Source organism: Phyllobates terribilis, unplaced genomic scaffold (genome assembly GCF_046119375.1).
Source record: "Phyllobates terribilis strain yellow unplaced genomic scaffold, ASM4611937v1 Scaffold_3__8_contigs__length_932513732, whole genome shotgun sequence".
NCBI classification, from domain to species: Eukaryota; Metazoa; Chordata; class Amphibia; order Anura; family Dendrobatidae; genus Phyllobates; species Phyllobates terribilis.
Window position 1 is genome coordinate 794,306,052 of NW_027362763.1, and position 27,180 is coordinate 794,333,231.

Below are 27,180 nucleotides of genomic sequence, written 5' to 3' on the forward strand. Positions count from 1 at the left end.
AGTCTATGGGTGAGCAAAAAAATTAAATTCCATACGTATAGCATCCGATTTTTATGGATACATTGCCATTCTGTAACATAGAAAACTGTAAATGGTCCTGTAAATTATTAACTGCTACTGTAAAAAATTGGAATGAATACTGAATTACTGAATGCACATGGATTGTAAAATGATGACAAGTGAGAAAAAAATCATCCAAGTTTTCTGAATGAATCTCTGACAATTTTTTTCAAACTATTGTGAACCCAGACTTCGTAAAAGACTTCCACATAAAGTGACACATTTCAAACTTGAAAAATGTCTCTTCAGCCCTAAAGTCCAAAGTAGACTTTGCTTTTAGAAGTTTTAAATTAGATACATTTTCCTTCTTATTTTTTCTAGCTTTTTTATTTGCAAAAAACACTGCAGACAGATGTCAATAGGCAAAATATTAAGCTCATAACAAACAGTATAGGTTTTTTGTGTCATTTTTATTTTCACCTTTTTACATGCATAGGTCAAGTTTTAAATTTTTCCATGCCTTTTTCCATAGGTTTTCTTAGAATACTGTTTGATTTAAATACATAAATGACTAAAGTATTCTAGGAGTGATACCTTTATTGGCTAACCAGAAAAATTATATATGCCTGAAGAAGGAGCCTTTTTTCTGAAAGCTTGTAAATATATTTTTTTCTGGTTAGCCAATAAAGGTATCACTCCTAGAATACTTTTTTTGGACAGAAAAGTATTTATATCGATTTTTCTGGCTAACATGGTACCAAAATATAATTTTTTATTGCACATTAGAAGACTTTTAAAATGCATGTAAAATTGAAAGAAAAGACATTCCACCATGTTAATGAAAATGCTTCTAAGTCCTGTAATTTCTGCAAATTTAAAAAAAACAACAATAACACAATAAATATGTGTAAGGGAAACCTAATGCATGATAACAAATACAAGTACTCAGACCTAGTTATTGGTAGTAAAATGTCTGTACGTATAATAGATAACATAAAATGTATAAATGTCTAGATGGACTGGAGCTCGTCAGGCGTTAATATCTAAAAGGTCATACAAAATGTGACAACTCTTCAAGAGGCCATAATCAAATGCAGATAATATGAATGGTTAATTATCCAGGGACAACCAGGGGAATGAAATCAATAATCAGACTCTGATAAAGAATTGATGCCTTAGAAGGTAATGGGCGGGTCATTTGGAGGGTTGTTAATAACCAGCTTTCTATGTTTAGTTTTAGTATTCTCTCTTCATTTACTGCTTGGATTTCCACAGAAGACACAGTTCATGTTTTTACTCTATTCCAGACGGACCACAGAGAAGAAACAGGAAGGAAAAACATGTGGGTATCAATAACTATTCTATACATTGCAGTATATATAATTTTTTCTCCTGACAATTGTCCGTTATGGTACTAGTTTTATGACTCTATTTGAGTATGTTTGTAATTTAATACTTATTTAATTAAAATTCATTTGAATTTCTTTTCAAGATCCAGCAAATGAAAATTTGCATTTTTATTGGTAATGTAAATCAATCACCTTGTTTATTATCCATCATTTTGGAACAAGGTTTACAATGTGCGTGTTCATGGCGGTTCAGGTCATTCTCCATGATTTCTGATATGCCATTGAGACATGAAAAATCTCCAAAAGAGCAATTGTTCTTTTGTGCCTGAGAGAAAACAAAAAATTTATCTGAATATGCAGATTTTGACCATTTCTACAGACCATCTTTATAAAGCAAAATGATACGTTAAAAGTAAGCTACCATAATAGATTTTTTTTGGCTTAATATAGATGTATATATAGCATGATTGGCAAATTATGTTTTTATTTCTATTTTTATTTATTTTATTCACTTATATAGTGCCATCATATTCCATATCGCTTTACAGACATTATCCGCACTGTCCCCATTGGGGCTCACAATCTAGATTCCCTATCTTCCCTGTCTTTGGAGTGTGGGAGGAAACCTGGAGGAAACCCATGCAAACACGGGGAGAACATACAAACTCCTTGCAGATGTTGTCCTTGGTGGGATTTGAACCCAGGACCCCAGTGCTGCAAGGCTACAGTGCTAACCAATGAGCCACCATGCTGCCCATGTTACCATTTACTGCTGTACAGAAGGACATAATACTTTTTCTTTTATTTTAAATGTGTACTTGATATCAAGTTTAGAGGTGAAGTTGTTTATGTGAATGATCAGACTACATTAATTAGCTACATTCTGGACCACCACAATCTTAAATGAATGGCCAACTAATGCCAGTGTCATCTTCTGATGAGTCTCAACAAGTTGTCAGAAGACGGTGTAAATCAGACCTTAACTTTTATCTTCAATTAATGAATATATTTAGGTTAGGTTTCTGTAGGGTTTGTAGTGGTGACGGTTTGCTCATTTTTTGTTGCTAAGAATGCAGCTACCAAATATGGGTAGTCAATGGAAGAACATGAAGTAGCCTACAAAAATTATGGATTGTTTCATCTTGTTTTGGCCATTTTTAACACAAACTAGAGTAGCCAAAACCAAAGGTAGATCCAAAAGGAAGATAAGAATTCAGAAAACTCTTTACTATTCACCTTTGTCTTTAGTCAACTGACAACCGCAATGATTGAAGCATTTTGGGGTCTTTCGTGTTTTCTTCAAAAACATGCTTTAGGTAGCATACGCTTGGTATGCCATTTTTTATTGCATTTTCAGATATGCTCCTCTATGGGAATAAACATGCATGAAAAACATTACATCTGAATAAAAAAATCACCTAAAAAATTATTACAGAAAATCATGAAAAAAATTGATGAAACTCATGCTAAACTCAGACCAAACCCTGATAAAACTCTGATGAAGCTCAGTTTTTTTCTCGTATGTGAAAAAACTGACTTGTGAATGAGCCTTTAAAGGGAATCTCTGACATGGACACATAAAATAATACAGTAGATTAGGAAAGATCTCATAAATTGTTGCTTTTCTCTTTTTACCTGACATATCCTACACTACAGAAAGGACAAAGCAGGTTTAATAACAATTTTTTAGCATTCTTTCATGTTGCTCCTAGGAGGGTCTTCCTTAAAACTCTTGGTGACCTCCTATAAGGTGAACACCAACATAAGAAAATCTAAATGGCAGAATTGCTATATTTTGGTTATGCCACCTCCAAAACAATGGACTCCAAAGATATCAGAAGCCCAGATGGACCCAAAATGTTAACATTGAAAAGTACTCCTTGCCCCGCAATAAAACAGCCCTCATAATACAACCCTATTGATTAAAAAATAAAAAAGTTATGTCTCTAAGAATATCTCAACTGAAGCCATTTTAGCATTTATTTTTTATTTTTTGAAGTAGTAAAACAAAGCAAAAAATCTATTTAACTTTGGTATTACCATAGACATGAAAAGGTACTAGGTCATTTTTTTTTACCACCAAGTGAACAGCATATAAACTAAACCCTAGAAAAACACATCGGAATTACTGTTTTTTTTCCGTTACAATTTCATCCAGCTTGGATTTTTTTTGCCCATTTTTCAGTAAATTACATGGAAAATGAATGGCATCATTGCAAACCACAATATTTCTGGCAAAAAAAAAGCCCTCACAGCTGGCTATGTTGATAGAAATATTGTAAAAAGTATGACTCTTGGAGAAAAGGAAGGGAAAAAACAAAAGCTCAAAATTAAAAAATCTCCCAGAATTTATGAGGTTGAAACCTTCATTATGTAAAGATTTATGCATTGTAAATTATAATATTAGACTTGTAAATAAACATTTACTTTCCTGTTTTCCCAATCATTATAATGAAATGAGTTTTAGGATCAGCAGAATATACCCAGTGCTGTATCTATGAATTCATTCATGGGATTGAGATTTTTGCACAGTCAAATCCTTCTGGCTTGCCGCCATCGTAAGCAACCTTTGAGCAGTTAGTAATAAGAAATAAATTATAGGAATAGAATATAAATGAAATTATTGGCCCATTAAAATCCCACAGGCTGCAGAATTATCAGCACGTCTGTTCCACTAACTGGTCAAAAGGTGCTGCTTTTTGGCAAGGATTTCACTTTCTTAATTGCTATAAAATTTTTATCACGGGAATGTATCATTATCCAATTCATATTTTACATTTTGCCAAGGAAGATGAATAATACAATGAATAAACTCAATGACACAAGAAGAAAAGAAAGATTCAATAACATGTACGATGGGTGTCAATGTAGTATTTTATGAAAAATCTGATTAGCAAGAAGAATTATTAATTGTAACAAGTGAGAATAAATTAATCATTAAAGTTAGTTTTAATCATTTATGGGAAAAATTATATTAGGACTCTTAGTTTCACTAACCCTTTACCGGCATATGACGTATAATTGCATCTTATGCCGACTACCTGACTTTGATGCAGGCTCAGGAACTGAGCCCACATCTTTGAGGGCGAATTATGGCTGTAATATTCAGCTATAATCTGCCTCTAACAGCTGTATGTGGAGAGGAGCTGTTAACCTGTTAAATGCCGCTGTCAATCACCACTTAAATAAAAAAAAAAGTATGCATATTCGGTATCTTTGTAATCATACTGACCTGGACAATCATATTGCAGGGTAATTTTTACCATATAGTGTTAATAAAAAAAACTATTGTGAAATTGCTCCTTTTTCACAATTTTGCCACACTTGGATTTTTTTCCTAGCTCTCCAGAATATTACATGATACAATGAATGGTGTCATTAAAAAATACAACTTATTCCATAAAAAAACAAGCCCTCATATGTCTATATCAACAGAAGAATATAAAAGTTATGACTCTTGGAAGAATGAGAGAAAAAAAAATGCAAAAACAGAAACTAGCCATGTTGGGAAGAGGTTAATGTTGACTATGGAAAAGTAATAAAAATAACTACTTTCATAAATGCAACCTCTTCCCACCACAAGCATTATTAAAGCATCACAAAGGGGGACAACTGTCCAATCCCCACTTCTTTTAGCCAAAGCAGAAAACCACTAAGAGCACTTTTATTGCTAGGTTATGTGCTACATCACCTGCTATTCAAGGAATTGTCTCAGAATCAAAGTACATTTTAATCAATAGATTTTCTAAAAATAATTTCCACAATTGGATATGTTAAAAAATGTTCCTGTGCTGAGTTAATCTTATAAATGTGCCCCTGCTGTGTACTGTGTAATGGCTGTGTCTGACCGTGCAGGGACATGGTCTGATCATACCACATCTCCTGGGCAGGGGAGGAAGCTAACGAGTATACAGACATTGCAGCAGGGGATCACAGCTCATATTCTCTGTGAGGTAAAACATTTTTTTCTGTGAGGTAAAACATTGTTTTTAAACAGGCAGGAAAATGAAGGTACACGCTACCGATAAGATACAGCAAATTCATTAAATGGCATCTGCCACTTAATGAACATATATATATATATATGTATATATATATATATGTGTGTGTATATATAACTACATATATATATGTGTTATATATACATATATATATATATATATATATATATATATATATATGTGTGTATATATATACAGGGTGGTCCAAAAGTAGGTGGCCAGAAAATAATATTTATTTTGATTTATATATAAGATTATATTTACTAACACAAGCATAACATTGACAATTAAATTTTATTCTGAACAACTATACAAAAGCCCTTCAATTTTATCAACGCCGGTGCTCAAACTGTTTTCCATTACAATTTGCACAGCTTTGAAGTCTTCCTCTTACGCTTCGACAAACTTTTTTGCACAAGTCTCTTTGGGTATTAATTTCTTGAACTGCATCTCTTATGTAATTTTTCAAATCACTCACACTTTTTGGTTTTCGACTATAAACTTTGTCCTCTAGTACTCCCCAAAAGAAAAAATCCATTGAGGTCAAGTCTGGTGAACGTGCCGGCCAATCAAGTGGGCCTCTTCGACCAATCCATTTATTAGGAAATGTTTCATCAAGATACTCGCGGACTACTCTTGAATAATGTGGAGGGGCCCCATCTTGTTGGAAATAAAGGTCATTTGAATTAGGCAGTTGTTGTAACTGGGGAACAACTTGATTCATTAGAATTTCGAGATACTTATCTCCTGTGACTGTTCCATCAAAAAATATTGGTCCTAAAACACCAAAACTTGAAATACCACCCCAAACATTGACACCAGGCTCATTTAGTTGTTGCTCTAATGTTAAATGCATGTTCTCATTATACCAGTAAATACAATTATGTCTGTTAATGTGGCCAGATAATTTGAAAGAAGCTTCATTACTCCACATAATGTTATCTAAAATTACTGGATTTTCTTCAATTTTGCTAAGCATAATCTCACTAAATTGCAGCCGCCTGTCTGGATCATCCTCCAATAAACCATGAATTAGACGTGGACGATAACCTTTCCACCCAATAGATTTCAGGATTCGCATGATAGAAGCTCGTGAAATTCCCAATTCCAAAGAGGCTCTTCTGGTGGACTTTTTGGACTCTGAACAAATGTTTCAGCAACAAGTTGTTTATTATCTTCTGTACAGACTGTTTTGGGTCGACCAGTTTTTGGAGCATTAAGGATTGAGCCAGTGGCATTGAATTTGTCACGAATGCGGTAAATAGTTTGTCTCTTTGGGGCTTGAGTACCAAATGTTTCAACCCAATTTGCTCTAACAGTTTCAGCATTTTGAGATTTCCAATACTCTGTTAAAATCCATTTTCTTTGATCTGTATTTAAATTATTTGCCATTATGTGTTATCTGAATTATCTGAAAAGAAAACAGATTTGGGGGAGATCTATCTGTGAAAAGTAGATCTGTGAAACTGGCTCAGTTGCCCTTAGCAACCAATCAGATTCCACCTTTCATTTTCCAAAGAGTCTGTGAGGAATGAAAAGTGGAATCTGATTGGTTGCTAAGGGCAACTGAGCCAGTTTCACTTTATACCATGTTTGATAAATCTTCCCCTTCATAACCTTATTACACTTTCTGTCCACCTACTTTTGGACAACCCTGTATATTGGAAATGCATTTTTATAGTTTTATATATGCTTCTTTTCACATGTCACATTTAAACAGACCGTGTGTCTGTGCAAAACACACAGTGACATGTCCGTTTTTTTCCAGCAACATGGATGACTAGGGCCAATACAAGCCTATAAGTCTGTGAAAAACACATACAGTACATGGATGGTATCAGTGTGCTATCTGTGTACCATCTGTTTGTTGTCCGCATTTAACATTAGAGATGAGCGTTGTTCTACTCGAACTGTTCGCCAATCTCAAATTCGAGCTGTTTTGGGCGGTGTTCGAGCCGTTCGGCGAACACGAACAATTTGAGAAAAATTCGGCTGTTCGAGGTTATGTTCGATAACTGTTCGTGCACCAAAATCATAACTGGATTTTTTCTCAGTAATGATGAAAATTAATGTTAATACGCAGTTTGAGTGAACAGCGGGGTGGGGGGAGGGGCAGGGGATGGATCTCTGCAGGATCAATGAAGATCTCCATTTTTTTTTTCTCTTTCCCGCATTTACAGTGGGGAGGTGCAATCTGTCAGCCTATCAGCAGCGCACACACGGAGCGAAGTGCTTTTTTTCACACAAGCAAGGGCATGTGTCATTGGCAGTGTATGTCACATGTCCTTGCCCTATAAGACCAAGCCATTTTCCCCGTCGCCACCATTTTCTCACTGCTGCAGCTGCGTGTTAGACGGCACCGCTGTTGTTGTGTGCGCTATACCTTGTTAATTTCAAGCCAATTTTCGCACAAATCTACAGATAGCTTGGGAGTAGGGAATAGTTGTGATTGCAGTCCTTTTAAGGACTAGGTTACAGCATTTCCTACGACTTTTATAAGGCAGGTCTGTGCTCTTAAATAGATAGATTGTGGGAGTAAAGACTAATTGTAATTGGAGTCCTTTTCAGGACTAGGTTACATCAGTTCCTATCAGTTTTTGCCAGGCAGGTCTGTGCCAGTGCTGTGCAAGTTTTTTTCACAGCATTTGGCTGAATCTAGCAAAGCTAATCCTTTTTGGCCTATTGCAGAGTGTGTTAGTCAGTGGAGTAGCCTATCTGTGTTGCAAGATATACCACCTGTGTATAGAATACCAATTTTTTTACTGCACCTAGTGAAGTAAAATCTTTTGGGTATAGCATCATTCTATTGTTCCATCTATACTGACCTCCATCAGGTTGCAAATTGAATATAATTTTTTTCTGCATCTAGCTCTGAAAAAATATTGGGCTTCTAGCTGTGTGTGGGACTTGTTGTATTAGTCCATCTATACTGACCTCCATCAGGTTGCAAACTGCATATATTTTTTTCTTCATCTACCTCTGAAAAAATATTGGGCTTCTAGCTGTGTTTGGGACTTGTTCTATTAATCCATCTATACAGACCTCCATCAGGTTGCAAACTGAATATATTTTTTTCTGCATCTACCTCTGAAAAAATATTGGGCTTCTAGCTGTGTGTGGGACTTGTTGTATTAGTCCATCTATACTGACCTCCATCAGGTTGCAAACTGAATATATTTTTTTCTGCATCTACCTCTGAAAAAATATTGGGCTTCTAGCTGTGTGTGGGACTTGTTGTATTAGTGCATCTATACAGACCTCCATCAGGTTGCAAACTGAATATATTTTTTTCTGCATCTACCTCTGAAAAAATATTGGGCTTCTAGCTGTGTGTGGGACTTGTTGTATTAGTCCATCTATACTGACCTCCATCAGGTTGCAAACTGAATATATTTTTTTCTGCATCTACCTCTGAAAAAATATTGGGCTTCTAGCTGTGTGTGGGACTTGTTCTATTAATCCATCTATACAGACCTCCATCAGGTTGCAAACTGAATATATTTTTTTCTGCATCTACCTCTGAAAAAATATTGGGCTTCTAGCTGTGTGTGGGACTTGTTCTATTAATCCATCTATACAGACCTCCATCAGGTTGCAAACTGAATATATTTTTTTCTACATCTACCTCTGAAAAAATATTGGGCTTCTAGCTGTGTGTGGGACTTGTTGTATTAGTCCATCTATACTGACCTCCATCAGGTTGCAAACTGAATATATTTTTTTCTGCATCTACCTCTGAAAAAATATTGGGCTTCTAGCTGTGTGTGGGACTTGTTCTATTAATCCATCTATACAGACCTCCATCAGGTTGCAAACTGAATATATTTTTTTCTGCATCTACCTCTGAAAAAATATTGGGCTTCTAGCTGTGTGTGGGACTTGTTGTATTAGTCCATCTATACTGACCTCCATCAGGTTGCAAACTGAATATATTTTTTTCTGCATCTACCTCTGAAAAAATATTGGGCTTCTAGCTGTGTGTGGGACTTGTTCTATTAATCCATCTATACAGACCTCCATCAGGTTGCAAACTGAATATATTTTTTTCTGCATCTAGCTCTGAAAAAATATTTGGCCTTCTAGCAGTGTGTGGGACTTTCTCTATTAGTCCATCTATACTGACCTCCATCAGGTTGCAAATTGAATATAATTTTTTTCTGCATCTAACCCAGCCAATAGTTTTGGCCTAATACCACAGTTTGGCCACTCAGCTCTGCTCGGTTCCCATCCATTGTTTTTTTGTGCAAACAACTCCAAAGTTGTTAATTAGTTAACCACCAAAATGAGTGGAAAAAGGCCTGCTGCTGGTGGAAAGGGGAATAGGCATGTTGGGAAGGGGAAAAAAGGTTGTGTCCGTGGGGTAGGTGTTAAAGCAACAGTAACATCTGCAGAAGAAAGACCATCTTCCAGCCAAACTAAAATGTCTACTTCTTTTAGCGGACAATGTGATAAGATCCCTTATCCCAGGACCAGACGCAGAAGGTTCTGACCATAATGTAGACCCTCATTCCCAAACTGTAACTCCTGTTGGTGGAGACAATGAGGAAGACGATGATAAGACTCAAATACCTGATTGGAGCGACAACTTTAGTTTTTTGTCAGGGCAGGAACAGGTTGGCTCTGAGGACGACGGGTGTGATAACGCACAGGGTGATGATGATGAGGTTGGAGATCCCACTTACTGTCAACCCACAGTCAGCCAAGAGATGAGGTCAACAGAGGAGGTGGAGGAAGATGCTAGTGACGACGAGGTCAGGTTGCGCCTTCCTGGACAGAGACGTAGTACTGGAAGCACGTCAACAACTGCATCCTCAAACACAACTCTGCCTCTCACCACAAGTCGTGGTGGCTCTTCAGGTCGCATGAGTGCTAAGCTTTGCATAGCCTGGGCATTTTTTCAGATCGATAAAGATGACCCAACTCGTGTTATCTGTAACATTTGTCAGCAAAAGCTAAGTAGAGGCCAAAAAATACATAGTTTGAGTACTTCATGCATGAACCGGCACATGGACATGAAGCATAAGTTGCAGTGGGAAGCTCAGTGTGCTACAATGCGGCCTAGCCGGCCGGGCCAACCACCGTCTGCCATATCTTGTGCATCCGCGGCCTCTTCATCCTCTGTGACTGGGGGGACAGCAGTCACACCTGTTTTGGGGCGCAGACCTGCCACCTCTTTACCCGCAACAGCCAGCGTGATTGGCAGGTCATCATTTTCTTTGGAGGTGGTAACACCAGCTGGTGTTGAGCGCTGTCCGACATCGATAGCACCACCTTTGGATCAAGGCAACCTAACATGTCCGCCTGCATCTTCCTCACAGACCGGCAGTTTGCCGGGGACACCCTTATCAACCCCGTCTAAGCACAATAGCCAGCCCTCGGTCCCTCAGATGTGGACAAGTAAAAGACCATTTCCTCCTAGCCATGAGAAAGCTAAGAGGTTGAATTTCACCATCTGCAAGTTCTTGGCTACAGAAATGCTGCCTTTCCGCCTGGTGGACACAGAGGATTTTCGAGACCTTATGTCTGTCGCAGTGCCCCAGTACCAGATGCCCAGTCGGCACTACTTCTCAAAGAAAGGTGTGCCTGCGCTCCACCAGCATGTCGCACACAACATCACCGCTTCTTTGAGAAACTCTGTGTGTGACAGGGTGCATTTCACCACAGACACTTGGACGAGTAGGCATGGACAGGGGCGTTACATGTCGCTGACTGGGCACTGGGTAACTATGGTGACAGCAGGACAAGGGGCTGCTGTCCAAGTCTTGCCGTCCCCACGAGTTGTGCGTCAATCCTCTTTATGTCAAAGTTCCTCCACTGCTTCTGCCTCCTCAACCTCCTCTCGGTCTTCCACCTGCACCCAAAGCCTGTCTGGTCATGCCACAAGCTTTCTAACTGCGCAGAAGGGATCCTGCACACCTCCTTACTATGCTGGCAGTAGGGCTCAACGTCATCAGGCGGTTTTTACATTGAAATGTCTGGGAAATGTGAGTCACACAGCTGAGGAGTTGTGGTCAGCTCTGGAGAACCAATTTCATGAATGGTTGTCTCCACTGGACCTGAAACCAGGGAAGGCCGTGTGCGACAATGCTGCAAACCTGGGTGCGGCCCTTCGCCGGGGCAATGTCACACACGTGCCTTGTATGGCTCACGTGTTGAACCTGGTTGTCCAGCAATTTTTAGCCCACTATCCCAGACTAGCTGGCCTTCTGCAGAGGGCACGGTCGCTGTGTGCTCACTTTCGCCGTTCGCATCCCGCAGCTCAGCGACTTACATCTCTACAGAAGTCGTTGGGCCTGCCACTTCACCGGCTAAAATGCGATGTGCCTACCCGGTGGAATTCAACTCTGCACATGTTGCAGCGACTGTGGCAGCACCGACAAGCCCTGGTGCAATACGTTCTGACGTATAGCCTGGGCCAACGAGATCCAGAGGTGGGGCAAATCACGCTGGAGGAGTGGTCTCAGATCAGGGACCTATGCACCCTTCTGCACAGTTTTGAAATGGCGACGAAGATGTTTAGTGCTGACGATGCCATTATCAGCATGACTATTCCGGTGATTTACATGCTGGAGCACATGTTAAACAGAATTCGGAGTCAGGTGGTGGCACAAGAGGAGGTGGAGGAAGTAGAGGAGGAGGAGTTGTATGCGAAAGGGCTAACATCTGCAAGGTCCAGACGGTCGGCAGCACCAAGGCGGCAGGCATGTGAGGGTGGGGGAGATGGTTTTACCAGGGCGCATGGTAGCAGCCAAACTAGTGAGGAAGGTGCAGGAGCCCAGGAAGAAGTGGAGGACGAACTGATGGAAGACTCATCAGATGAGGGAGACCTTGATCACATTTCTGTTGTGCGAGGTTGGGGGGAGAGGACAGAGGAAGGAAGCATGATTGTTACCTCGCCACCAACACAACAGGGACTTGGTGCTCCTGGATGCGCAACACACATGAGTGCCTTCTTGCTGCACTACCTGCAACATGACCCTCGAATTGTGAGAATTAGAAATAATCCTGACTACTGGGTTGCCACACTGTTAGATCCCCGGTACAAAAGTAAATTTGCAGAAATTATTCCTGCCATAGAAAGGGATGCACGCATGCAGGAGTATCAGCAGAGACTGTTGCAGAATCTTACATGTGCTTTTCCACAAAATACCAGTGGTGCACGTAGTGAATCTCACAGTTCCAACTTGCCAACCGTGGGACCGTCAATTGTTTAGCACTCAAACCGTAACAGAACCACAGTATCTGCTGGTAACATCAATTTTGTGGAATCATTTCACCACTTTTTTAGCCCATCCTTTGCAAGGCCACAGGAGACAAGAAGTCTGACACAGTCAACGCCTAGAGACGATGGTACAGGAGTATCTCCAAGTAAACATTGAAGCCACGACTGTGTCACTGAACCCTTGCTCTTTTTGGGCTTCCAATCTGGATAAATGGCCGGAGCTAGCCACTTACGCCTTGGAGATCTTGTCATGCCCCGCAGCCAGCGTTCTGTCTGAACATGTGTTCAGCGCTGCTGGTGGTGTGCTGACAGATAAGCGCACGCGGCTCTCCACTGATAATGTAGACAGACTCACGTTCATAAAGATGAACAAATCATGGATCCGAAACGACTTTTCTACCCCTGTGTCATCCTGGGGAGAGTAAAAGCTTGATCATTGGTTAAAATCACCCTACCAACCGTTTTAAGCTTTCAAATTACTAATCATGTTTATCTGTATCTTGGCTGGAAAATAATTTGGGCTTTGTAGCAGTGTGCAGCACTGATTCTATTAGGCCATCTATAATAAGCTCCACCAGATTTAAAATTACTAATCATGTTTATCTGTATCTTGACTGGAAAATAATTTGGGCTTTGTAGCAGTGTGCAGCACTGATCCTATTAGGCCATCTATACTAAAGCTTCACCAGATTTAAAATTAATAATAATTTTTAGCTGCATCTAGCCCGGAAAATAATTTTGGGGCTCCGAGATGCGCAAGACACATAAGTGCCTTCTTGCTGCACTACCTGCAGCATGACCCTCATATTGTCAGAATTCAAAGTAATCATGACTACTGGGTTGCCACACTCTTAGATCCCCCAAACTTTTCGATCAACCTTTTCATTTTAATAAAGACCAAAAAAATGGTCATTTTTGAAATTATAAGCATTAGCAGGTTGTTAGAAACTGAAATAAAACAGTTTTCAACTCAAAACTTTATTCTAGGTGATGTTACATTTTCACATAGGACCCCTTGTTCGAAAGGAGCTTCTGAACTCTCTCGTCCATTGAATTTGTCAGGTTTTGGATGGTTTCTGCTTCAATTGTTTTGCATGAGGACAGAATACCCTCCCAGAGCTGTTGCTTAGATGTGAACTGCCTCCCGCCATCATAGACACTCCTTTTATTGATGCTCCAAAGGTTCTGAATGGGGTAGAGGTCAGGGGAGCATGGGGGTCACACCATAAGTTTGTCCCCTTTTATGCCCATATCAGCCAGAGATGCAGATGTTTTATGTGCAGCATGAGATGGTGCATTATCATGCAGAAAAATGATCTTGCTGTGAAATACACGGTTCTTCTTCTTGAACCATGGCAGGAAGTGCTGTTTGAGAAAATCCACATACATTATGGAGTTCATCTTTAGCGCCTTCAGGGATCCTAAAGGGGCCGACAATCTCTCTCCCCATGATTCCAGCCCAAAACATTACTCCACCTCCTCCTTGTTGGCGCTGTAGCCGTGTTTGCGTGGGGTGTCCATAAACCAGCCATCCTCCACTCCATCCATCTGGACCATCGAGCGCTGCACGGCACTCATCCGTGAACAAAACAGTTTTGAAATCAGTCTTCATGTAATGTTTGGCCCACTGGAGCCGTTTCTGCTTGTGTGAAGTGGATAGAGGAGGTCGACAGGATGGCGTATGCACAGCTGCAAACCTCTGAAGGACCCTGCATCTTGTTGTTCGGGGGACGTTGGAGGCACAAGCAGCTTCAAAAACTTGTCTGCTGCTATGACAAGGCTTTTTTGCCGCTGCTCTTTCAACCTGACGTAATTGCCTGTAGGAAAGAGTCCTCAATTTGCCCTTATCAGCACGCACACGTGTGTACTGTGAATCAGCTACATACTTCTTGATTGCCAAGACACTTCATCCTGATCATCGCACAATGTTGATTGTAGTCATGCCTTGACCTAAACACTCCACAATTTGTTGCTTCTCAGCAGCCGACACATCCTTTTTCTTTCCCATTTTGGCAGAAAATGTAGGCTGCTTAATAATGTGAGACAGCCTTCTTAAGTAGTCTTGCCTTTCATTGGACACACCTGCCAAACTAATTAGCACAGGTGTCTGCAATTGCTTACAGTGATATAAAGAGCCCTGACACACATCACCATCAATGAGTTTAACTGACAAACAAACAAATTCTTCCCTTATCACTCCTAAACACTTTTTGCATAATAATTTGGAACACAGTGTACATGTGCTTTTCCACAAAACACCAGTGGTTCACTTAGTGAATCTTACAGTTCTAACTTGCCAACCGTGGTCTGTATGGAGTTGTTCAATAAAGGGCCCAAAATTAAGATAACATAGATGGGAGAGGTCTCTATGAATAGGAATTCCTAAGTATTTGATACCCTGTGAGGGCCAGGCAAAGGGAAAGTTGGACTGGATGGAATCCTATATGGATTTGGGGAGGGAGACATCGAGGGCCTCAGACTTCGCTGCATTGATTTTAAAATTTGACCATGTAACAAAGTGATCTATTTCAGCCATAACAGCATGGATGGATATATGTGATTGAGTGATATATACTAGGACATCATCAGCAAATAGAGAGCACTTGTACTCGGTGCCTCCCACCTCAATCCACCTAATATTGGGGTTATGGCGAATTGATGAGAGCAGGTGCTCCGTCACTAGGATGTATAAGAGAGGGGACAGAGAACATCCCTGCCTTGTCCCATTGGTGATTGTGAAAGGTGATGAAAATGTTCTGACGCGCCCCCTGGGCCTTGGGACACCCGGAGCCGGACCCTTTTTGGTGGATGCTGGTGGTTGTAGTCTCCGTGGCGGCAACCCGGTTCCGTGGCTCAGGGCGGTCAAACCAGTGGCGGAACTATTTATGTGGTTTTGATGTTTAAATGTCCGACTACGCCACCCGTGGATTGCGGTCAGAGTGAACCGCCGCTCCAGGGCAGACCGCTGAGGCTGGTGTTGTGGGTGCAGCAGAGCGTAGCATAACTCCCCACGGGAGGAGTATAGCCTCAGGGCAGTGTATGCGGAGGATGGGGGTGATGGTGCAGGGCAGCAGCAGTAATGACACAGAGTCAGTGATGCAGTCCAGGGCCTTTACTCACAGTTCTTATTATCCAGACCACGTCTGCAGGTAACGGCTGCCCACGTCGTACTGTGCTCACCAGGTGAGGGGCTCAGACAACTCCCAGATAACTTTGGAGTGCTTCACAGGACCCCCTTTGTGTGTCCTTTGTCTGGCCTTTCTTACCAACCCTTCTGTCCGGCTGCCTCGGGCCTCCTCTTGGTAAACTTGGCGCCAGTTTCCCTGACCCTATGTGGTGCCTTCCTAGCGGGTGTAGTGAGAGGCTGCGCCACATAAAATGTCACAGCCTCCTGTTTCTAGCTGAGGGTCGTTTCCTGCCTCCACTAGTTTCGGGGACCGGTCTCCCCCTTTGGCCTGACCCCTCCACGCAGGTGGATTCGGGCGTGCGGTGGCGACTCGCCCGTCCGCACCCCTGAGATCCCTTCGTTCCTCGTTCCTGGAGCCTTCTCCGCTCCTCTTCCTTCCTTCTCCCTCTTCCAGGCCTGGGCCTCTGTTACTAGGCCCGCCTCCGGAGCAGAGCTCATGCAGAGCCCCTGCTCATTGCCACTTCTGCTCAGACTTCTCTGCACTGAACTAAGATGGTGCCCACCTTTTATACTCCCTTCTCAATGCACCCAGGAACTGCTTCCTCCCTGCTCCTGCACTACAGGGTTCCCCTTCCTCAGTGTTCCCTCCCCCCACTCCAGCCAGGGACAGGGACTGTCGTGCCCATCTCAGGGGCATATTGGTCGCCCTGCCCCACGGCAATGTGGTGTAATGCATGCAGGTGTCGGGTCCTGATCCACACTACATCCTTACCTGAGAGTGAGATATCACACCTCTGGGTGAGGTGCAATACCTCTGTAGCAACCGAGCCCTCAGGGTGCTACAGTTCCATTTATCTTCAGCCTAGGTGACGTATTGCGATACAGGGCCGTGATTTTGGCTATAAAAGGGTCCCCTAGACCCCTACCCCAAGCTTTTAAGAGAATCATATATGGCGTGCCAGGAGACTCTATGGAATGCTTTCTCAGCATCCAACGAGAGTATCTAATTATAAATTTTTAACTGCATCTAGCCCAGGAAATACTTTGTGCCTAGTAGCAGGGTCTGCTAGTCAGCGGATTATCCCGGCTGTTAAGCAAGCTACACCACCTGTAGTTTGGACACTTCATTTTTTCAAAGGAAATGCTTCGGGACCACGGGATACTCAGTGAAGAGCATCAGGAGGCACCCCAAGGCATAGGGGCTGGGACTGGCAGTAGGATGCCTTGCGGTGGACAGCCGAGCTCGATCCTTATAAAAGCTTTTTAACTGCAGCAGCTTTAGTGGACGCTACTGGAGCTGGAATTACGCGGCTGCTGGCATGAGACTTGCCCTCCAATAGATCCTTGTAAATGGATTTAAAGTGTATTCATTCAAATTAGAGAGACAATTTAAATTAAAAAGCTTAGAGCTGCCTCCACCACAGGGGGGCTCGCTCGACCCACCAGCGGACAGGCACCAGTATTGGGAGAGGGGGGCTGGCCGTCAGGGTTCACCGCGGCTCTGGCACAAACCCGGCGACGCGGAGGTGGCACGGGCAGGAGCGGACTGAATGTGTCGGCTTCTCACTTTTTGGATTTTAGAAGGGCATGACATTCCTATATCTGTGTCTCCCCCTCCTTTTACTCCTCCACCTCTTTTCTTTTCGCATGACTATATGTACTTGTCACTTTTCCATGTGTTAGTTGTGTCTTCTGAGCAGTTTGTCAGCTTTTGGACACCTTTGAAGGTGTTTTCTATGTGTTTCTATGTGTTTTTGTTTGCCTGCCATTGGTTTTAACGGTGTTCGAAGGTGTTCGACGAACAGTTCGACGAACAGTTCGGCGAACACACGGGTGTTCGACGAACCGAACCGAACTCGAACACTACGGGGGTGGCTCAACACTATTTAACATCCCAAAGTATAGGAGAAGCTTTGTAATTTAATTCTTTCTTTATCCTTACCAGAAAAATACTGATGTCACACTGATGACATACTGATGGAAAACACTGATGTCACCAATATCGTTTTTTCACATATGTGTTTTATATGGAAGTGTGAAGGAGGCTTAATATATAGATTACAACATTCTCATTTTAACTTTTACTGTAGATTTATGCAAAAAAATGTGCCGAAAATATTTAAGAGATATGACGTTTAACTCCATTGTCAGGTTACATCCTTTAATTTTCAATCAGATTTTTTTTATAAAAACGTGGCATGCCAAGCTGTCCAGTTACAGATATTGGCCCCCTAATAATGTGGCTAGATTAGGTGTCAAATTTACAATCCAAGAACCTAAAATAGCCGATTTAAAACATTTGGCTAGTTTCAGACGAATGTAGTACAGGCGCATTTCTGCAAGTGCTGGCACGACTGCAGGTCTAATGACCTGAGCTGACAGTGTCATTCTGTGATGCTGTCAGTATAGGTCATTAGCTCAGTTGTCAATTTGGTCTAATGATCGAGAAGAGAACAACTCAAGAACCTGTCAGGTTTTTTTTTTTTTTTAATTATTATTTTAGAGCAAAAAAGCTCTTTAAATCAAAGTATAACAAGACAATTGTTTATACATAGGCCAGAAAGCATTTCAGAGAAGCTCACTGTGCATGTGTGATAATAGAGTGACAGAAATTCGAACATTTCATCTTAGTATATAAACATATTGTATCACAATTGCTCGCATAGAGCAGAATATTTTTCTATTAAATACATCTTGACATAGGCATTAGTTCTTATTAGGTTACACTCAGGAATATTCATGGGCTTCAAGTGCAATTAGCACAATCGCTTACGTGTAGAACTAGGATCATTCAGTGAACTTGTGCTGCATTAACATGGAGTGCTAATTGTGCTGTAAAACGACACAAAAGCAAAAAATTCATGTAAATGCATACTTATTTTGACAAAGTTTTGCTGCAGTTGCAATTTTAAATAGAAATAAGGAGAAATCGCACATTTTGTTCCAACTTTCCCATTCATTTAAATAAAACCTTGCAGTAATTCATGTGGTGGCCACCAAGCGAATAGAAGAATAATTCCAAAAAATAACACAAATGGGGCAATATATAAAATGAATTAATTCAATTGTTAACAACTGTAAGGAGAAAGAAAAATATAAAAGTCAGAATAGCATTTTTTTTTGTCGTTGTAACTAGTCAATAAAATGCAATAAGAAATTATCAATAAGTTGTCCACCCCAAAATTGTACCAATAAAAATGTCACTTTAAGGTGCAATAAACTATTCCTTGCACAGCTCCATTGACTGAAAAACGAAAATGTTCAGTTTCTTGGAAAATGGCAGCACAAGCAATTTTTTTTTCTTTTTACAAATTTTTGAACTTTTTTCATCATTTAAATAAAAAAAAAGTATGCAAGTTTGGTATGGCTGCAATTTTACTGACCTGGAAAATATATTGAAAGGTTATTTTTGTTGCACAATGAACACAATAAAGACAAAACCCAAATTCAATTGTAGAATTGTGTTCTTTTCACTGCATTTGAAATTGTTTTCCCATTTTCCAGTACATTGCATGGTAAAATTGATGGTGTCATTCAAAAGTACAATTTGTCCTGCAAAAAACAAGACTTCTTATGAAAAAAACGAAACAAAAAAAGATATGGTTCTTGGAAAAAGGAGAGGAAAAAGATTGCAAAAACAAAAAATTGCACAATCAGTAAAGGGAATCTGTCAGTAGCAAAACCCTCCTATGTCGTCTAATTGGGCATATAGGTCAGAGCAAGCTGAATAAAATGCTAACTTGATATCTGCGATCTGATGTCTTATTCCAGAGAAATCCATGTTTTTCTTATATGTAAATGAGTTGTAAAGATCTATGGGCTGCACAGCGATCTGCATGACAATCTGCCTCCAGAACTTATTTTAATTAAAGGGGGAAGTTGCCAGTGTGAGACATTTAATGACTGACACTTTACTCTCATAATAACACACAGCTCTGCAGTGAGATTAGAGATAAAATTACAGCAGAACTAACACAGAACAGCAGAAGTGAAATTTGTCTCATTACAAATATTTGCAGCAGCACTTGTTCTCTCATAGTACTGGCAGCTCTGCTGCAGAGCTGTGCCTGATTATAACCAACATAGTACAGCAGAGTTGAATCTTGTCTTACTGCAAACACATTTGAAGTGATCTTCGCTCTGCTGTACTGCCCCTTTCCCCACACTGGCTGCCTGTGAGGTGGAAGCTGAAGCACTATGATAGGACACCTGCATTGCAAATATGTTAGTACAACAGAAGTGAACTTTTATCTCATTACAGTGTTAGATCTGATGTACTGTGTTGGTTTAGATCTCACTGTGGAGCTGTGTGTCAGCAGGAGAGCAAAGCATGAGAGCAAAATGTCAGGCATTATATGTCTCACACTGATAATTCCCCTTAGACTTAAAATAAGCTCCAGAGGCAGATCCTCATGCAGATCTGTATCATGCCCATAGATCTTAACAGTTCTTTTGCATACAAAAAAATGTGGATTTCTCTGGAATAAGGTATCAGATTGCAAATATCAAGGTATCATTTTATTCAGCTTCCTATGACGTACATACCCATACTCATTTAGTCATTCAAATTTAAAAAAAATGAAATATATGTATTAATCCTGTCATTTTCTGCATTTTTTCTTTAGTTTTAGGAGTTTTTGTACAACGCGAGTGCTCAAAACAGTCATGAGAAGTCAAAGAAAGTAAGTAAAGCACAATTTGCACTGAACAGTCTAACCATTATAACCTACACTTTATCCCTTTTGCTACCAATGAAAATGTAATACACCTTTGCATAAAAAAGATTTTTCAACCAAATTTTTCATGCTGAACTGGACACAGCATTTAAGTGAGAGCAGAGCAGAATAAAACTTTTTCTTCGTTAAAATTTTGGCTCTCCATCACGGAGATGTTAGCAATCAAAGTGTTTTCCACCTTAAGTTAAATCTCATTAAATCCAAATGGACGTTATCAGAGAGTTTTCACTGAGAGCGTATACTTCTTCCCTTTGTATGACATTATCCAATCATAAGCAGGCAGCAACACACAGTAGAAAAAAAAACACACCCCACAATAGCTCAGAACAGGCTACTACTGTGAGAAATGTAATGAAAGCCTCCTCTGCTCCCGGACAGGCAGTCTGGGGAGAGGGGCAGTGCAACATAGGTAACAGTACTAAAAGAGGAAGAGAGCTAATTGATGGGTTTGTAATGTGACCCAGCTAAACTCAGTTTTGCTGCTCCTTTTCACACTCTGACTGCTGTGACCTTACCTGAAAGGTGTGCCCTACACATTAGGTGCACATATACCAAAGTACACACATGTACACAAGCATTAATAAAATATGTACAGTGCTCTGCATGAAGGAGTATGTACCCTTTTATAGTAAGATTTCAATCAATATCTCACAAGAAAAAATTGCTGAATATTGACAAGACTGAGTTTCATAGAAAAATTTTTTAACCCATAATGTGAAAGTAAAGTTAATATAACTTTCATTACAAAAGCTTCAGTTTTACTAAAATTAGTTGATGCAAAAATGAATACATTCCACATCAAATATAACTACATCTAGTATTTTGTATGACCTCCATATTTTTAAGGACAGCACCAAGTCTTCTAGTCATGGAATGAACAAACTGAAGACATATTGATACATTTATATTTTTCCATTCTTCAAAAATGACCTCTTGTAGAGCTTGGATGCTGGATGGACAGTGAAGCTCAACTTGTCTCTTCAGAACTCTTAGGTGTTTGACTGGGTTCAGTTCAGGAGACATACTTGGCCACTGAATCACTCTCACTCTGTTCTACAGAAATGCAAAAGTGGCTTTAGATATGTGTTTTGGATAGTCCTATGTTGGAAAAGTGCACGTCTACCAAGGGTAAAGAGTGATGGTAGCATTTTCTCTTTCATTATACAGCAGTACATCTGTGAATTCATGATACCATCAATGAAATGAAGCTCCCCTACACCACATAAGGATACTGCTACCACTATGTTTCATTGTAGGCGCCATATATACAATTTTGAACACATCAGTTCAAAAAACATGTATCTAGGCCTCATATCTCCAGAGTATAGAGTCGTTGTAGTCTTCATATTTTTCAGCATGAGCCCTGGCAAATTGTAGGCGGGCTTTTGTGCATGGGCTTTAGAGGATGCCTCCTTTGTGGACAGAATCCATGCATGCCATTTCTCTGCAATTTATACCATATTGTGTCATGGGAAACACTCACCCCAGTTTGGCTTTCTACTTCTTTAGCTAACTACAATGAACTTGTATGTCGATTTTCTTCAACTATTCTAATGAGAAGACGCTCCTCTTTAGGTGTTAACTACCATGGCCAGCCTGGATATCTCTGTGAGATGGTTGTAGCTCCACCTTTGTTAAAATTTGCATTACTTTTGCTACATTATTTTGATTGATAACTAAAAATTTTGGGATCTTCTTGTAACCTTCATCTTTCATGTGTAAAGAAATGATATTCTTTCACAGGTCTTGAGACTTCCATATGGTGCCATTGCTGACAGCATTTAATGGAGAGAACCTAAACTAATGTGTTTCCTCTCCTGGGCTGATAGCCTATATCTATTCGGGAAGGTAGGATCCTACTGTGATTAAAAACGCCATAGGCTGATGAGTGGAGTGCTTGTTCAGGGAGCCTATGTATACAAATATCAAAAGACTCTTTGAAATTAGAATTGTATAGGCTAAACTTTAGCTTTCCTCTTAAGACTTTCATTGGTGCACTAATTTTAGCAAAATGGTCTTGATATAATTTGCGCAAAATAACAAATCTTGTTTGCAATCCATAGCCTAAATTTGTGGGAGTATTTTGTAGTATGGTATCCAATAGAATGTTTTATTTTTTAAGGAAACAAAAGGTTTTCTGATAAATCTGTTGGCGTGTACTCATTCATGCTGAGCACTGTATGTACACATGATACATAATATACATATACAGAGTGGCATTTTTGTGTTGCACTCGTTCAAATGTCCAGTTGATTTTTTTGTTCATTCATAAGAGCAATGCCTTTTTTCTTTTTTTTTACGTAAGTTTCATTATATGAGGGGAATTTTTTGTGACAGGAGCTGACATTTTTTAAGTTCCATTTTGCCAATCACGTATGTAAGAGTTAAATTTGTTTAACCTTTTTATGTATATATTGGATAAAAAAAAACAATCAGCCATTCTTTATGCCATTTATTGATCACCATAAATAATCTGTTCACTGTATTGCATGACTTTTTACAATTACATTGATATCAAATATGTCATGTTATGTATTGGCTTTTGAAGTTTATTTTTAAAAATTATATCAAAAAGTATTATTATTATAATTGTTTTTCACTGTGTTTGAATCATTTTGTAGGCAAAAAAAATCTCTTGACTTTTATTTTATCCCTAAGATACAGGTATATAGAAATGTGCTGGTATATAGACATGTATCTCTATTAGTGATGAGCGAGCATACTCGCAAGTACTCGGTACTCGCCCGAGCATCTCAGTACTTGAACTCGCCGAGTACTTCCGAGATGTTCGGGTGGATGCTCGGGTTCCCTCTCTGCATGTTTGGTGCTCTTTAGAGTGCCAATCAACATGCAGGAATTGTCTGCCACACACTGTAATGCCGCAGCCATGTTGGTTGTGGCATCACAGTGATTGGCTGGCCGCACAGCGTCATCAGGTTTACATAAGACCTGGCACCGCCATGCTCATCACAGTCACTCCGCAATCAGGCAGTGTAGGGAGAGGTGCTGCTGAGCTAAGGAGAGATTTGGTTGTTTACTAGTTAGTGTAGGTATTCTACAAGATTCTCTACATATCCATCTCAACTAACAGTCCTTCTGAGGACTAATCCAGCTGCAGAGATATCAGTGCTAGGCAGGCAGGGTATATAGCAGGCTGCAGTGCATATAGCAAGAGGGTCCATTCCAGTTCTGTCTGCTGGTGCTTTTACAGATATTTGTAGAAATAGCCCCAGGTATCAGGGGCCAGGAATATTTTTTTTTTATCTTAATCCTGATTATTTGCTTAAAAAGCAATCCAGAGAACACCGTTGTTCTGTGCCATTTGCTTGTTGGCACTGCAGAATACAGCCAGGTACTTTCCATATTACAGCGCTAAAAATCCAGCTATTTAAAACTGTAGTTTTTCCGTCACACGGATCACATATAATTGCACTGAAAATTCTGCCATTTCTGGCCCCCATTGAAATTTTGTTGCAGTGTGACAGCGAACTTATTGACATGAGGTCGCTGTTAAAAATAGTTAGCTACAGGCCAGCTATTTAAAACTGTGGTTTGTCTGTCACACGTATCATATATAAGTTTGCTGAAAATTCTGCCATTTCTGGCTTCCATTAAAATTTTGTTTCACTGTGTCAGCGAAGGTAATGACACCAGTTTTGCTGGTAAGAATAGTTACCTACAGGCCAGCTATTTAAAACTGTGGTTTGTCCATCACATGGATCACATATAGGTTTGTTGAAAATTCTGCCATTTCTGTCCTCCAGTCACTTAGCCACTACCACCACCACCCTTTCTTCCACATGGTCTAGTCTCAGTAGCCATGAGTCTGGACTGCATATTCCTCACCCTGATCCTCCTTCCTCCCACCATGCCGAGTGCCCGGAGACAACTGATCCCACACTTGGACACTCAGAAGAGCTGTTCACTTTTCCATTTATAGATTCGGGCCTCTCGCCTGGTCCACTTGAAGAGGGGCAAGAGGAGATTGCATGTAGCGATGTCCAAATATTTGAGCAGTGACAGTCATACGAAGGTGACAGTGGGAAAGTGTCACAAGAGGTGGACGATGATGATACACAATTGCCAGAAAGTCAGGAGGAGGACCAGGGTGCAGAAGTGGAAGACGAGGTAGTGGATGATATAGTAACTGACCCAACCTGGCAGGAGGACATGCAGAGCGAGGACAGCAGCACACAGGGGGAGGGAGGCAGAGCACCCCAACAGGATTTGCCAGTACAACTGTTAGGTCTTCCCGAGTCTGGTGAGTCTGGTTGTCTTTTAAAGACTCTGCCGATAACCCCAAAAAGGCCATTTGCACCACCTGCCAGGCCAGCATCAGCAGGGGTAGCAAAACTACCAGCCTGACCACCACCAGCATGATCAGGCACATGGCAGAAAAGCACCCGACTTTGTGGGCCGAACCCCAGGATCCAGGAACAGTGCTTGCGGGTGACACCACTGCTTCTTCCGCTGTTGTGCATGCAAGCCAATCCCCTGTCCATAGTGCATGCAAAGATGTCTCCTGCCCTGCACCTGTCGTTGCACACTCTCAACTAGCACCATCAGCAAGCACGTCCTTGTCCCAGTGCAACGTTCAGTTGTCCATACCCCAGTCCTTGGAACGCAAGCACAAATCCTCAGCCAACACCCCACAGGCTACACTACTAAATTCCCACATTTCGCGACTGTTTGCTCGAAATTTTGCCTTTTAGGCTCATGGAGATGGAAGCTTTCCACAACATGATGGCAGCGGCCGTGCCTCAGTACTCTGTCTCCAGCCGCTAATATTTCTCCCGGTGTGCCGTCCCCGCATTACACAAGCACGTGTCCCACTACATTAGCCGTGCCCTCAACAATGCAGTTATTGGGAAAGTCCACCTAACCACGGACCCATGGACAAGTGCTTGTGGGCAGGGACGGTACATCTCGATGACGGACACTGGGTTAACATAGTGGAAGTTGAGACCCAGTTGGACCTTGGGACAGAGCACGACCTCCCAACGAGGAGGATTGTGGGCCCTAGGTCAATCAGGGTTGCCCCCACAGTCTACAGCTCCTGCACCTCATCCTCCTCAGCCTCCTCCTCCTCTTCAGCCTCTATTTCCAAAATGAACACATCAGTCACAAGGTCACAAGGTCACAAGCTGGAAGCACTGTAGCACTGCCTCAGCCAAGTGGCAACAGGCTGTAATGAAGCTAATATGCTTAGGTTACAAACCGCACAATGCTGAAGAGTTGTGGACAGCTCTGAAAGAGCAGGCAGATCTGTGGCTGACACCGCTGAACCTACAGCCAGGCATTGTCATGTGTGACAATGGCCGGAACCTGGTGGCGGCTCTGAGGCAAGGCGAGGCCCATGCCTGGCCCATGTGCTTAACCTCATGGTTCAGCGGTTTCTCAAAACCTACTCGGAGCTGCCGGATCTGCTTGTCAAAGAACGCCACCTGTGTGCCGATTCTAGAAAGTCAGCTACAGTTTCCGCCACCCTTGCCGTGCTTCAGCAGCGATGCAGCTTGTGCCTCACCGACTGGTGTGGGATGTCCCCACTCGTTGGAACTCTATACTGCAGATGTTAGGAAGAATTTGTGAGCAGAAGAGGGCAGTTGTTGACTGCCAGCATCAACAAGGCCATCTGTATTCAGTTCAGACTTCACACATAAGACCTCAGGAGTGGACATGGATGTCAGACATATGTACCATCCTCCAAAACTTTGAGGACTCCACCAAGATAGTGAGCGGTGATGACGCCATAATTAGCATCACCATCCCGCTTCTCTGTCTTCTGAAACACTCTCTGCTCACAATCAAAGAGGTTGCATTGCAGGCGGAGCAAGATGAGATGGAGCAAGGAACCATACAGGGTGATTACACACAGCCCAGCATCATCTCATCCTAACGTGGATTGGGTGACAATGAGGAAGAGGAGAAGGAGGAGGAGGAAGAACAGGAGCTAGTTTCATGCGCTATAGACGGTACTACCTGCACAAGTGTCATACCGTCTGTTCAGCGTGGATGGCCTGAGGACAGGGAGGAGGAGGAGGAGAGCATCGTCAATCATCCTGTGAGGACATGGAAGTCTTGCCTGTTAACAGTCTGGCACGCATGGCTGAGTTTATGTTACACTGCCTTTCCCGTGACCCTTGCATTCTCAAATTTTTGGGTGACAGTCATTACTGGTTGGTGACACTTCTAGACCCACACTACAAGGAGAACTTGATATCTCTAATTCCTGAGGTGGACTGGTCTACTAAATGGGGCAGTACCAGAAGGCCCTTGTTGCGGAACTATTAAAAAAAATTCCATCTGAAAACTCTGGTGACAGAGGTCACAGTTTGTTGGACAGCCATGGAGTAAAGGCGAGAGACACAACTCCAATCCAGCAGAGGCAGCGGAACACTGTCAAAGTTCTGGGAGAGTTTTCTCAGCCCCTCCCATCGCACAGGCCCTGGGGCGCGGGGTACTCTCACAAGGAGTGCAAAGTTTGTGAAGATGCTGAAGGAGTACCTTGCCGACCGTACCAACATCCTCCTTGATTCCTTTGTGCCTTATAATTATTGGGTATCCAAGCTGGACATGTGGAATGAACTGGCTCTCTACGCCTTGGAGGTCCTGGCCTGCCCTGCCGCTAGTGCTTTATCAGAGCGGTTTTTTAGTGCCGCTGGTGGAATTATAACTGATAAGCACATCCGCCTGTCAACTGAAAATGCTGACCGGCTGACTCTTATAAACATGAACAAGGGCTGGA

The 27,180-nt window shown here is 41.5% G+C and overlaps 1 long non-coding RNA gene across 2 annotated transcripts in view; it reads left to right on the forward strand.

Moving 5' to 3' along the window:
• Window positions 1–1,238: 1,238 nt before the first annotated feature.
• LOC141258341 (uncharacterized) overlaps window positions 1,239–27,180 on the forward strand; it is a 321,298-nt gene continuing 295,356 nt past the window's right edge. For both annotated transcript variants that reach the window (XR_012318292.1, XR_012318293.1), the window contains exons 1-2: window positions 1,239–1,342; window positions 20,325–20,381. This is a non-coding gene — a long non-coding RNA (uncharacterized lncRNA). The remainder of the gene's footprint in view (window positions 1,343–20,324; window positions 20,382–27,180) is intronic.